This window comes from Lolium perenne, chromosome 7 (assembly GCF_019359855.2).
Source record: "Lolium perenne isolate Kyuss_39 chromosome 7, Kyuss_2.0, whole genome shotgun sequence".
Classification (NCBI taxonomy): Eukaryota; Viridiplantae; Streptophyta; class Magnoliopsida; order Poales; family Poaceae; genus Lolium; species Lolium perenne.
Window position 1 is genome coordinate 247,565,987 of NC_067250.2, and position 14,119 is coordinate 247,580,105.

Here is a 14,119-nt window from a genome sequence, read left to right on the forward strand (position 1 = left end):
GACGTCGTCTTCATCAAGAACCGAACGTGTGACCGAGTACGGAGGTGCTACCCGTTCGTGGCGCCGGAGGGATCGTGATCAAGATCTTCTACGCGCTTTTGCAAGCGGCAAGTGAACGTCTACCGCAACAACAAGAGCCTCATCTTGTAGGCTTTGGAATCTCTTCAAGGGTGAGACTCGATAATCCCCTCGTTTCTACCGTCTTCTAGATTGCATCTTGGCTTAGATTGCGTGTTCGCGGTAGGAATTTTTTTGTTTTCTATGCAACGTTATCCTACAGTCAGAGCGTTGGAGTCTGTGGGGGGTGTGGGCGTGGCCGGGCTCATTTCTGCTGGGCCAGGCCCATGCTCTCCTGGGCGTGAAACTGATAGTGGGCCGTGTAGGACGCGGTCAGTCACCCTGGACGAATCGTATGATGGGCCTAATGATCAGATGCAGTTAGTGGAGCGTGTGCCGGATGATGAACAGCGTCAGTCGATAGTTGTGGAGGAGAAGCAAGCCCTGGACAGGATCAAAGGCTTTTGTGCGACGCTATTGAAGAAATTGGCGCCGCCGCTGCTCCGGGAGTTGAACACCGCCAAGGAGCTGCGCGCCGATGCTGCCCCCTTCACCCCTCGCTGTGTAACCTGGCATTCTGCATCTACAACGGCTGCTACGACTCCAAAATCGCCGCGCAAAGTCTCTGCAGCTGATCTGGTTCTGCTTAAGACCTTGGGCATTGCTTCAAGTGATCTGGAGGTTAATGAGAACCATCTAAAGGAGTTGAATCTCATCTTTGACTCGCCGATTAGGGAGCAACATCTGCGTGTGATTGCAGCTATATATGGGGCAGCAGTTTCTGTGGAGCTCTTCAGTACAGGACCTGTGTTGCAGGAGGGGATCAGCGCCTAGTGTGGTGTTGTTTGTATGGTGTTGTCTAGTCCTATGAATATAAATCCTGAGGTGCTTAACTGGAACATTCGTGGTACGAATGATCCAGATAAAAGAGATGCGGTGCGCCTATTCATATCTTCTTTGCATGTGAATCTGGTGTGTCTTCAGGAGACGAAAATGGTGGTGATTGATAGTTATGTGGTGCTACAATGCCTTGGTCCGTCTTTTGATGGGTTCTCTTACTTGCCGGCGACGGAGACTAGGGGTGGCATTCTCCTGGCCTGGGACTCGTCAGTGATATCGGTGTCCCATATATCTACTGACTCCCACGCCATTTCTGGTCTGGTACACACCCTCGATCAAGAAAGCTGGTGGATTACGGTGGTTTATGGACCTCAGAGCTTTGATGACAAGGAGACCTTCCTCCGTGAGCTGGGTGAGCGTAGGGCCCTATGCCCGGGGCCTTGGTTGCTGCTGGGCGATTTTAACATGATCTTGAGGGCTTCGGATAAGAACAACAGGAATTTGAATAGGAGGGAGATGGCCATGTTCAGAGATTTCGTCAGTGACCAGCAGCTGAAGGAATTGTATATGCATGGGAGATTGTATACCTGGAGTAATGATCGGGAGGTCCCAACGATGTCCAGGATTGACAGATGCTTGGTGTCGACTGATTGGGACCTGGAGCACCCGGACAGCATGTTACAGGCACTGTCGTCGGCAGTTTCTGACCATGCACCACTGCATTTGTCTCTGAATGCAGTGCACAGACCCAAACGCAGATTCAGGTTTGAGCTGGCCTGGACCAAGCTTGACGGTTTTATGGACGCAGTACAAGAAGCGTGGCATTGTGATCCTTCGATCACAGATCCTTTCAAACGGTTTGACGCTCTTCTGAGTAGTTCGGCTTTGTCCTTGCAAGCATGGGGTCAGAAGCGTATCGGTGATATCAAGATCAAGCTAGCGGTTGCCAATGCAGTCATATTTCGACTGGAGGCTGCTCAAGATAGAAGATCGCTCTCGATGGGGGAGGTCTGGTTGAGAAGGTTCCTTAAGAAGATAGTGCTACAACTCTCGTCCTTGGAGCGAACAATGGCCAGACAACATTCACGGATGAAGTGGCTCAGAGATGGTGACGCAAATACAAAACTCTTTCACGCTTTTGCTAATGGCCGTAGGCTCAAAAACTTCATTGGTCCTCTCCAAGTGGGCAATGATCTGGTGACGAATCAAGGTCGCAAGGAGGAGTGTTTTTTCCATTTCTTCAGTCAGATGTTGGGGGCCATCCATACTAGAGACAGCTCCATTGATCTTAGCAGACTGGACTTACCTCAGCTAGACTTACATGAGTTGGATGCCATTTTTACAGAGGATGAGGTCTGGGGTGTGATAAAGGAGCTACCATCTGATCGAGCTCCAGGGCCTGATGGATATACTGGTCATTTCTTTCAGTTGGCCTGGCCGGTTATAAAAAACGATGTTATGGCTGTTTTCCTAAAGCTCTTTGTGGGGGGTGGCAGAGGTTTTGAGTGCCTGAACAGAGCTTTGCTCACACTGATTCCCAAGAAGTCTGATGCCAAGGAGTTAGGGGATTATAGACCAATCAGTTTGGTGCACAGTCTGGGCAAATTATTCTCGAAAGTGCTAGCTAACAGAGTTAGGCCACAACTTGCAAATCTGGTCAGTACTAACCAATCGGCTTTCATCCGAGGCCGTTGCCTCCATGATAACTTCATGCTGGTTCGTCAGGTGGCTAGAAGAATCAACTCCAAGAGGTGGCCAGGTATCCTTCTTAAACTGGATATCTCAAGAGCTTTTGACTCCTTGTCTTGGGCTTTCTTGATGGAGGTCCTACGTAAGTTGGGGTTCTCGAAGAGGTTTTTGAGATGGGTGGCATTGATGCTGTATACAGCGAGTACTAAGGTTCTTGTAAATGGAGTGCCAGGAAGGAAGATAGTGCATGGGAGAGGCCTGCGACAGGGCGATCCGATGTCGCCCATGTTTTTTGTCATGGCCATGGAGGTTCTCTCAGCTTTGATTCGACTGGCATGTGAGGAGCAGTTACTGTCTAGTTTCCCTGGGATATCACCTCTCCAACGCCTGTCTGTATACGCGGATGATGCGGTGCTGTTTGTTAAACCTCTCGTGCTTGACCTGCATACGATGAAAAGTTTGTTGCACATGTTTGGTGCGGCGTCTGGGCTACATATCAATTACAGCAAGACCACCGCTACCATGATTAGAGGATCACCACAGGGTAGGGCTTTGGTCAGAAACATCCTGCGCTGTAGAATTGTTCCCTTCCCTCTAAGATATCTAGGGATGCAGCTGGCCCTCCGGCCTCTTACTAAGGCAGAATGGCAACCTTTCCTTGATAGGATTGTCGAGTTCATCCCGGCGTGGCAGAGGGGTTTGGTGCAGAAGCAAGGCGCTCATACTTGTTAAATCTGTGATTTCGGCTAAGATGGTTCATCAGTGTTTGGTGGCTGAGGCTCCGGTGTGGCTGCTAGAAGAGGTAGCTATATGGATGCGTGCCTTCCTTTGGACAGGTAAGAACAAGGCTAATGGTGGACAGTGTGCAGTGGCATGGGATAAGGTCTGCAAGCCGATCGCGTTCGGTGGCTTGGGTATAAAGGATCTGAGGCTACAGGGGTTAGCCTTGCGTGCAAGATGGGAGTGGTTGAGGCGTACGGACAGCTCCAGACCGTGGTATGGACTTCCTTTGCTCAAAGATACAGAAGCTGAAGGTGTGTTCCGTAGCTTGGCGTCCATCAAGCTTGGCAATGGGGCTTCGGTGCTCTTCTGGTCAGACCGCTGGATCAATGGCGTCACTGTGGCAGATTTAGCCCCGACGGTCGTACGGGCTGTTGGTGCCCGTCAAAGAAATAGGAGAACTGTTGCCGATGGGTTACTCAATGATGCTTGGGTGTTGGATATCACCATGGTGCTGCCGGCTCAGGGGGTTGCTGAAGCTATGGGGTTATGGTTGGCGATCAGAGAGATTGTGCTCCAGCCGGATATGCAGGACTCCTTCGGTTGGCCGGGTGCGACTTCTAATCAATACTCGGCCAAGGAAACTTACGCGGCGCTTTGCCAGGGTAGCATTCGATCTGCGACTGTGAGCTGCACTTGGAAACCATGGGCCCCGCTTAAATGCAAATTTTTCATCTGGCTTGCGTTTCAGTACAGACTGTGGACTTCGGATAGGCGGGTAAGACATGGGTTACAAGACGTGATTGTTCCTTGCTATGTATGTTTACAGAAAGGGGATACTTTGGACCACATCCTGCTCAATTGCGTGGTGGCTAGGGATATCTGGTTCCGGGTCTTCAGTTCGGTGGGTGTGCAGTTGGATGTTCCTGGCGGTAACGATAACCTGGAGGCTTGGTGGCTCAAGGTAAGGAAAAAGTACAACGGCAAGGAGAGAAGAATTCTCGATACTCTGATCATGGCTGTCTGATGGTCCTTGTGGAAGCATCAGAATGCCTTCACTTTCAACAATGCTCGTCAACAGCTTGCGGTGGCTGATCTGGCTGGCAAGATTGTTGATGAATTCAAGTCCTGGCTGTCGGTTTGGGGTGTGGGTGTTGGTTCAGGGAGAGAGTAGTCTTGGGTCTGTTGGGTGTGTGTTAGTCTGCCTTTTGTTAGCAAGAGGCCTGACTATCTCTTGTATTTAAAACTTTGCTTTCTTCTATAAAAGTTTGGTACGCAATTGCGTACCCTCGAAAAAAAAACTATTGGCTAATTTGAGTCTCGTTTTCCCGTATGATTCCACCAATTAGCATGCCATTTTGACTTTTTTCCATTAAGTATCGCTATTAAGGTGGGCAAGTGAAGCATCATTTTGGTCCACCTCATGCAAAGAAACCTTTTCACACAGCCTAGGAAAAATGAGAGAGAAGCATGTGTTATGGCTAGGAGTAAATCTACGAGGCAATTAATAAGGAAATTAAATGAAAACAGGTCTTATTCCTTAGGTGTTTTGGAACATATAATTTTTCGCAAGGAGCCCAGAATACCGGACCGGAGGGAGTATTTATTTTATCGGGATGGAAGGGGAGGGGATTATGTTTCGTGACTTGACCGCTCTACCCGGTTAGAACGAATTAAGAAGGATCAAAAGATAATCCTAGCTCAGGCCACATGGAGATGGTACTTGCTCGTGGCTGACCTGCGTAAGTAGATATTTTAAAATTTTGCGCAAACACGAGCTGATCGATGTTACTCCCTCCGTCCACAAATAAGTGTACTTGCCGGTTTTCCAAGACAAATTAAAAAGTGGAGTAAAAAATACACTGAGAACATGCATCTCTCTTCCTTAATTCTTTCACCTCCAATAAGCTAAGTGCATGTAGAAAACAAGAAGAATATGCGCTTAATATTATTGAGTTTGATATCCGTGCGATGAGAGAGAAGCAATTAAAATATATTGAAAAGATAGAAGTATACTCTTTTATGGACAAAATTTAGGACTAGATATCCACTTATTTAAGGACTGAAGGAGTAGTTGAATACTAAATATGAAGGAACGTGTGGGGGAGAAAAGTACATGCTCAATCATCACCCCTTCTCGAGCTGCACATTCGACTTGACCTCGAGATTCGCTAGCTAGTTGGCGCCTACTTCAGCCATAGGAAAGTAGTTTAGCACGGTTGATGAATGAAATTCAAACCACCAGCGCAACCTAAAATAGCTTTAAACAAGATAGGAAGAAAAAGATGATGGAGGCATGGAGCAAACGAACCGGTGGAGCTACTCCGTCCCATTAAAAGTATCTTAACTTTATTAAAATTTAGATGTATCAAGATAGTATCTAGATACATCTTTTTAACAAAGTTGAGACACTTTTACTAAGACGGAGGGCGTATATATATATAATAAATCGTGATCGACTCCAGCAACTCCCGTTTTGCAATCAGTGTGGCCTAAAAACCGGTCTAACTAAATCACCATAAGCTGTGGGATGGTGTGGTACATCTATCCATCCATCGTGATTCATGCCGTCATGGACCGTGGCGTCGTGCACCAAGAGGCCGGGCAAAGCGTGTGCATTTTGTATTAGCTGATCTTCTTTCCAAGGAATAACAATCAGTGGAGAGGGGTTTTAGATAGTGAGTGTGCAAGCAATGTAACTGTCCAGGGCTTCCAACAGGAAGTCGACAAGCAGCACCACCAACTGACGTCTATCACTCGCACTACACACTAAGGGCCGGGAAAACAAAAAAGTTGACGGTGACACGGCTGAGAAGTGAGAAAATCTACTACTCCGTACTTCTACTAGTAGCACAACGCAAATGGCATTCTGGAGTCGCCATCGACCTTGCTTGATTTCTGTGCTTCCTCCAAAGTGTCAATCTGCCGTGCCAACTAGGGCGGTTCGGCAGGCTCTCGCGTAGTAGAGGAGCTAGACAAAACCCCTGGTGGGGAGCGGATGGTAACATTTGACTGTTTTGGAGGGCAAAACTGTAACTTTTTATCACCTAAGTTCTTTCTAAAAATATCTTCATAAATTGGCCCAAATTCTGCTACCATTAGTAGCACTACGAGAATGGCATTCTGGAGTCGCCGTCGACCTTGCTTGATTCCTCTGTGTTGTCCCAAGTCTTCCGTGCTTACTAGGACGGACCGAAACGATCCAGCTCAGCGGTGCAGGGAGGGGGAGCTAAAAAAAATCCATCTAAGCCCTTTCAAAAAAAAAAACTTCACAAATTGGTCTAAACCTCGGGGGCGGTGGACGTGGATCCCTGAGTCCGTGACATACGCATAGCTCCGTCTCTCCTCCCATCTATTCATTTAACTTGCCTTGCATGCAGCTTACTCTCTCCATCCCAAATTATCTACTCCATATGTGTCTACATATGCAGGTACATGCAGATCTAGACAAATGTATGACATCTAATTAGGGACAGAGGAAGTATTAAAATTTTAAAACCATAGGTGCAAAAGCCAACCTGACAATTACAAGCACATTGTTGAAAAACAAGCAATGACAGAAAAAAGGAAAAAATGACCAGAGAAAATAAACATGAGATAGGACAAGCATGTTCACTAGAGTCCAGTTGTGTGCAAATCATCATACAGCTAAAACATATTGGAAGACAAAAACTCGGCAGGTGGAACCCTACTTTCCTATGTGTACTCCACGTCCTTAATACAGTTTTACAGGCTAGGTCCATTCCAATCTGTTGGGACTTGCCAATTATTGTCCTCCATCGATTGTCCACATCTGAGGCAAAGTGTATGTGACATCCGTTGATCAGTGTTTATGATGTACTTATGTGCAGTGTTGATTAAGTTTCTTGCAAGTACTGTATATCTTAGGACACTAGTACGATCAAGCTAGACCATTGAGTACAAAGATGATATAGTAGTAGTATTTTCAGATATTGGCAACATTTATCCAAACTTCATTCAGATTGTTTTGCAAAGTTATATACTCCCTCCTTGCCAAAATATAATGTGTATATTTTTTTTTAAAGTCAAGCGATGTAAAGTTTGGCGAAGTGTGTACGAAAAATATCAATATCTAGAATACCAAATTATTACCACTAGATTCCTCACAATGTATATTTTCGTATGGTATACATTTGGTACAGTAGATACGGATAAGTTTCTCAAAAAACTTGGTCAAAGTTAACATTGTTTGACTTTTTAAAATTCTTATATGCACTATATTGTAGCAAGGATGGAGTACTCCGTATGTGTGATTAGGTGATGACATAAATAGTTGTGATATAAATCCTTTTATACCTATCCAACCACCCCTTCCCCACTGAATACAAGAAAGTCAAGAATAATATGATGATGAATATGAATGGCAGTCCAAAAGAAATACTCCATATGATGATGAATATGATTAGGTGATGACATAACAGTTTTTATTTGAAGGCGAAAATAAGACCAGCTCAGCGCCTTCATTTGCCATGGACCGCCACCATTTTGTGAAAAAAAATCTTTGAATTCTTATAATAACCCTAAATTTTTCAAAATGCATTATATATTTATTTGCACATGTGCTTGTCGATGCCTTCCACAGATCTCCAATTATCCTAGGATAATTTAGCATGTGAGACCCAGCTCACCACCGGTCACCAGATTACATTAATTGGTTCTCTCGAGCACTCAGATAGCAATGCCGTACTATCTTGTCCATGCTAATCTGCCAACGGTACCTAATTCAGGTATGACTACTGCCCCACCTTGTACTTGATTAATGATCACTAGAAAATTCACAAAACATTCTTCCGAACCAAGCAATCCTACATGGAATTCTTGTGGGTAAGGGACGGCTGTTCTTTCTTCTTCTTTGAAGTTTTGGTCGCATCCTTTGCCTTTTTAACTTTGCTTGAAAATGATTTCTGCACCAGTATATACTCCAGGCAGGCCGGCATGTACATGATAAAGGAACTCATTTTCTGAAAAGGAAAAGGTATAGTGCACCTGTGCACAGTCATATCCCTCGCATAAAACCGTGTGGCCAGGAAGTTTCCTTCCACTTTCTTTTTTTGATCCAGCAGCAACTTCCAAGGTTAAAGGCGAGTCACAAAGTTAGCAGGTTATGTAAAACCAAAGAAATCAAAAGGGTGGCAGTGTCACCTGCCTGGTGTGACTTCTTTGGGAGAGAGAGTGTGGAAGATAACTATTTTCTCCATCTATGAAAAGGTGTAAGAGATATGGTTAAATTTCAATGTATAGTAGACTAACGAGTGTTTAGATATATCTAAATTTAGACAAACTTGTGACATCTTTTATAGATACAGGTTGGAGATCCCTTCGGCCATAAGATTCGCAATTGTTACATTACATGCCTTGTTGTTTTAGCATGGTTTTTTATAAGATAGTTAAGTAACAGTGAACTAGTAGGTGATAGGAGAAATTCACGACACAATGGCGGCTCGTTTACCTTTCCTGTGAGTGGCACTGGGTGTCCCCCTCGCCCCAAGCTCTAGGCATCGACTTCTCGCCGTTGCCGCATGTGGCGACTTCAGTAATAGTGGGCGGCTCTTGCTCCCAAGCAGGGGCGACCTCTCTACTATTGTCCCCCCTCTCTTGTCCGGATCTAGACAACTCCTCACTTACGCTTTAGTCATCGGAGTACGCACCCTTCGGCGGCACCTCCCCATCTCGTTTCCCTCCTATCCCCTTCCCATTGTCCTCCATTGGAGGGTTTCCCCTCCCTCTGATGCTTGTTCTGCTATGTCTGATCTGAGTGCGGCGGTGAGGTGGGTAGGGCTAGCATCTCCATTGTTTCACCACAAAAGGCTGGCGTCAAAAACATATCAATGAGCAATAAAGTTTATTATGTTATTATCCAATATATTTGCATCATATTATGAGTTAATACCACTGATATTAATAATTCATGGGATTTTTTTTACAAAATCCGCTTTCTTTGGTTTACAACTATGGGAATCAGGAAATCCATGTTTTCTCGTAGTTTTATTAACTTTTAGGGAGCTTCACGAACTTAAAAGGATCAGAGATTTCCGTTGGTCTAGTTTTTATTGAAAGATAGAGCCCAAGAGACAAAAAGAAAGTGCATAAGAGGAGGCCCGAGGCTCCATATAGCCCCCTCGACGTGGCTAGTGGGCCTCTGCACGGTGCCCCCCCCAACCACATCAAGGGAGGTTTTTGGCCCCTCAAGCATGATGTATGGTGCAATATGTTATTTCCCCATGATGTGTTATTTTTGTATGTCTAGATTGGAGTTGTAATTTGTTCACGATGGCGAAGTAATTGCTTATGTTGGTTGTATACAAGTATATTACCTTTATTGAGGCTCTTACATGTTGATGTACGAGTGCACACATACGTTGGGGGAATGCCTAAGGGTATCACTATTACATGTATCTTGGAGGAGACCTTGCATGAGTGTTAAGCTTAGGCCTGAATTTTTAGCTTGCATGTCTTAAATAGAGGAATAATTATGGGCACCTTAGAACATAAGGCGGTGGTTGGAAATATGTCTTCATTATTCTCTTGTTTGCTTATTTATGCGGTCCTAAGATGATTCACTTGCTCATTTACATTTACGTGACAACACCTATTTATGGCTCTCTATGGAGGAACATAGGCATCAATACATCATCAAATTCCTTATTTCTAATACCTTGTTTGCCCATGTCACAACTTGTATGACAAACAAGTATATGTAGATAAATAAGGTGTGTGGTGTGGGCATGATACATCGAAAACGTATCTATGTTTGTGTTAAGTATGTTATGTTATTGTTCATGATATTTAGACATTCTTATTACTTTTATTGGGGATAATATTTTAATAATTGCAAAAGTGCACAAGTTCTTGCTTTACATTGATGTGTAAGAATTACATAAATATGAACTAAATCACAAATAAGTCCCACCTTACTGTGAGATTTAGAGTTTTCTAAATTTTGTACATCCAAAAATTGTGGGGAATTTCAAGACGAATATTTTTCATAAATGAATGTTATCAACCTTTCATTTGCATTCTTTTCTTCTTCTTCAATATGCTGCAATTTTATCATCCATGTCATTTCTCCGCTTGTAATCTCTTAACATTTTATCTCTCACCTATCGACATGGTATTTATGTACAAAAATGGGGATTATTCCCCAACAATTTTAAAAACATATTAAGTGATCATGATTTAAAGAATCTCCATTTTTTGCTTGTGTTTGGTGATTCTTAACACATAATGTACTAATTGTTTCAAAGTAGTAGATATATAGTAAGTCACACGTTAATGCAACTTGTGAGACTATCATGAATGTTAATATAAATGGCCTAGCAGTGGAATCCAAAATATATCTAACAAAAAAATTTACTTATCAAAACAACCAATGCATGTAAAACAAAGAAAAATGGACGTATCTATTCCAAAAAATCTTTGCCGACTAAACATGGACGTTAGTTTCACTTATTAATTGATGAAGATGCAATCTACAAGGATTGTGACAACGACAATAACGACTACTACTGAATTGACAATGATCTGCTTAAACTTGTATGGCTTAATTCAACTATAATATCTAAAAACAAATCTATCTCTACCCATTTGGCTCAATATTGATCTCGGCGCCACCATCATAATCTAGGTCAAGAGATCCATGGGGCCCATGGCATGTATAACAATAGTCGGACATCCACAATAGTCACAGAGAAGTAGATGTAACCAAACTATCATTTTTTCGTCAAACTTGACGAACACACATATATTATGGAGATGTACGTGTAAAAAAAATTGTCGAAATTTTTTAACACTTGGAAATATGTTTTTTATTGTAGAGGGATCATAGGCACTCAGGAGCCAAATTGAGTTTCTGACAAAGACGTAACAAATAAGTTGTATAAGATGTTTAGCCACTCTTTAAAAAACCATATCTCAATTTCATGTAAACCTCGAAAGAGTGCCAAAAAGAGAAAGGAAGTAGTGAACAGATGGTTGCGGATGGAACAGAATAGTGCCTTCGTTGCTAGGGTTCTAGCGGGACTTAGAGCATCTCTAGCCGCGTCCCGCAAAGCAATTTGGGGCGCCCCGGACCAAAAAACCGTTCCAGCCGCGTCCCCCAAACCCGAATTTTGTCCGGCGCCCCCCGATACGGTGTCCGGCGCCCCGAGCCCGTCCCCGTCCCACAGGGGACACACCGGGGACGCCGGACACACCGAAAAGCGAGGCGAACCGACGCGGGCCCGGCGCGTCAGCGGCTCAGTGAAAAATCGTCTCCCACTCCCGCCAAATCCCGCCCCTCCCGCCATATCGCGCCTATCCCTCCACACATTTCTGGCCTCCCAACACATATCCCGCCGCCGATTCATTTCTCCTATCCCGCCGATTTGTTTCTCCCTCCCGCCGTCAACCCGCCGCCGGTAGCCCCCAAGAAGATGGCCAAGAAAGCGGCCAAGAAGCCGCCGGGCAATGCGACGAAAGGGGCGAAAGCACCGTTCGCGAAGCTGCGGAAGGCGCCGGCTCCGAAGAAGAAGCCGGAAGGATGGACCGATGATCAGTGGCATCAAGACTGTCTGCGCCGGAAGATGTCGACGGCGGAGCGGAAAGGACAGAGGGCGGCGGAGCAGGAGAAGAAAGCTCTGGCGGCGCGCCAGCACCAAAACTTAATGGCCGGGTGTCTCGCCGCCACCAACGCGAGCCCATATAGTACGAACGTGCCGGTGTGAGTTCCGGGAGTGTTCTCTCCGTCGTCATCCGCCTTCTACAACGACGGCCCCTCCGGCACTCCCGGGTGCGTGACACCTAACTTGTCGCCGCACTACCAGGATGCGCTGCCGCATGGCGGCTTCAACCCCAACAACCTCTACTCCCCGGCGTACGAGCAGCGCGAGCCAGGACCCGGTGCGGACGACGACCCTTTCACTGGCCGCAGGGGGCCGCTCGAATTTGACGGCGCCGGTGCTGAGGGTGCTGAGGAAGTGGGCGGGGGTGACGACGAGGAGGACGATGAAGAGGAGGGGGTGGAGGACGAGGACGACGACGAGGACGAAGAGGGTGGCGAGGAAGAAGACGAGGAGGGTGTCGGTGACGATGATCTCGTGGAGGTAGACGCGGATAACGTGAAGAAGAAAAAGAAGAAGAAGGCGTCGGGCACACGAGGCCCCAAGTGGACGGTTTTGGAGGATCTTTGTCTATGCGAGTCGTGGGCGACGGTGAGCCATGACTCCATCATCGGCGCCAACCAAAAATACGGGAAGTATTGGGCGAGAATCAAGACCGAGTTCGATGAGCGCAAGCTCATCAAGAGCGACTACAACAAAGTGAACTCCAGGCGTCGGTGAACTCCTTCCATGGATACCATCAGGACTTACTGACCAGAGCCGAGAGCGGCGCCGACCTCTCCCAAATGGTACGACTCTTTCTTCCATAATCTGTAGCGCCTACATTGTGTTCGATGAAATGATTCCGCTTCCTTTGGCTAGTTTGATAGGGCCATGGAGGTTTACGCGAGGAACTCGGATGGGCATAAGTCGTTCGCGCTGATGCATTGCTATACCAAGCTCAAAGGGAACGAGAAATGGCGGTTGATGCGCATGTCGCTGTCCAAGGGGAAGGATGCCATTGATCTGGACGCGCCGCTGGCAACGTCGGCAGGGCGTCCTACTGGCAACAAGGCTGCCAAGGCCGCCTTGGCCGACGCCGCGTCGTGTGAGAAGACGCAGGCGTCGATCACGATATGCCTCGCGGACGTCTTCTCGACCTTTCTCTCCCGCGACAAAAAGACCGACGAAAGGTGGGCGGAGCTGCTCAAGAGGCAAGAGGAGAAGTTGGAGCTCAAGAAACGCAGGGACGACATGTCCCTGCTGAGAGCGTCGACAGAGGGAATGTCTCCCCGGACGCGGGCGGCGCACAACTTCTTCAAAGGCCAGATCCTCGACAACATCGAAGCCAAAATGGCGGCGGCCGACGCTGTGGCCGACGCGGCGGTCCAGGAAGCGGCAGCGGCAGCAACCGCGGCGCAAGAGCCGGTTGACGCGTCTTCGACTGCTACACCATCGTCGGCCTACGCGACGGCGGCGGAGCAGACGGGGCATGCACAACACCAGGCAGATCGCGACGAGGTCATCGTGATCGACGGGCCTGCGTCGACTCAGGATACGTTCTAATTTAGCATGAACTATATGGTCTGTAATATGATCGCGCACCTAGTACTTTGATCGCCGCTACTCTGATCGCGATGATTCGGCGGGAAACGATCTCTTTTGAATGCAAAATTTGAATTCTTGATTGGAGCGGCGTTTGGGGGACGCGACTGGGGAGCGACGCCCCCCAAAGGCGGTACGAACAAAACACATCCCCCAAACGCTCAATCCGGCGCGGTTTGGGGGACGCTTTGGGGAACGCGGCTGGAGATGCTCTTACAAGCCATCCGACATGTTTGTGCCCGCGACGCAAAACTGGACAGACCGCACATATACTACTAAAACATGCCACACATTAAGAAAATTTGGTTTATTCAATTTTTGCTTGAGTTTGCTGATTAGCTTCTGAGATTCAAAGCCAAAAAAAAAAAAAAAATTGAGAATATGATCTCAACAACAACCCAGCCGGATGCCAGCAGTCCGGCACTTCCTTTGTGTGTTCCGTTCTTCATGGCTCCACAGCTGTCTGTCTGTTGCTTCCTCTACTCGGCTGGCTAGCTGACGCGGTGACGCCCAACGACCTCGACGTGCCATGAGCACATCACACATGGAGGTTTTCGCCGTCCCCGGCCTCTTCGTACCAGCAACAACGAGTTGACAAAACCCACACGCGA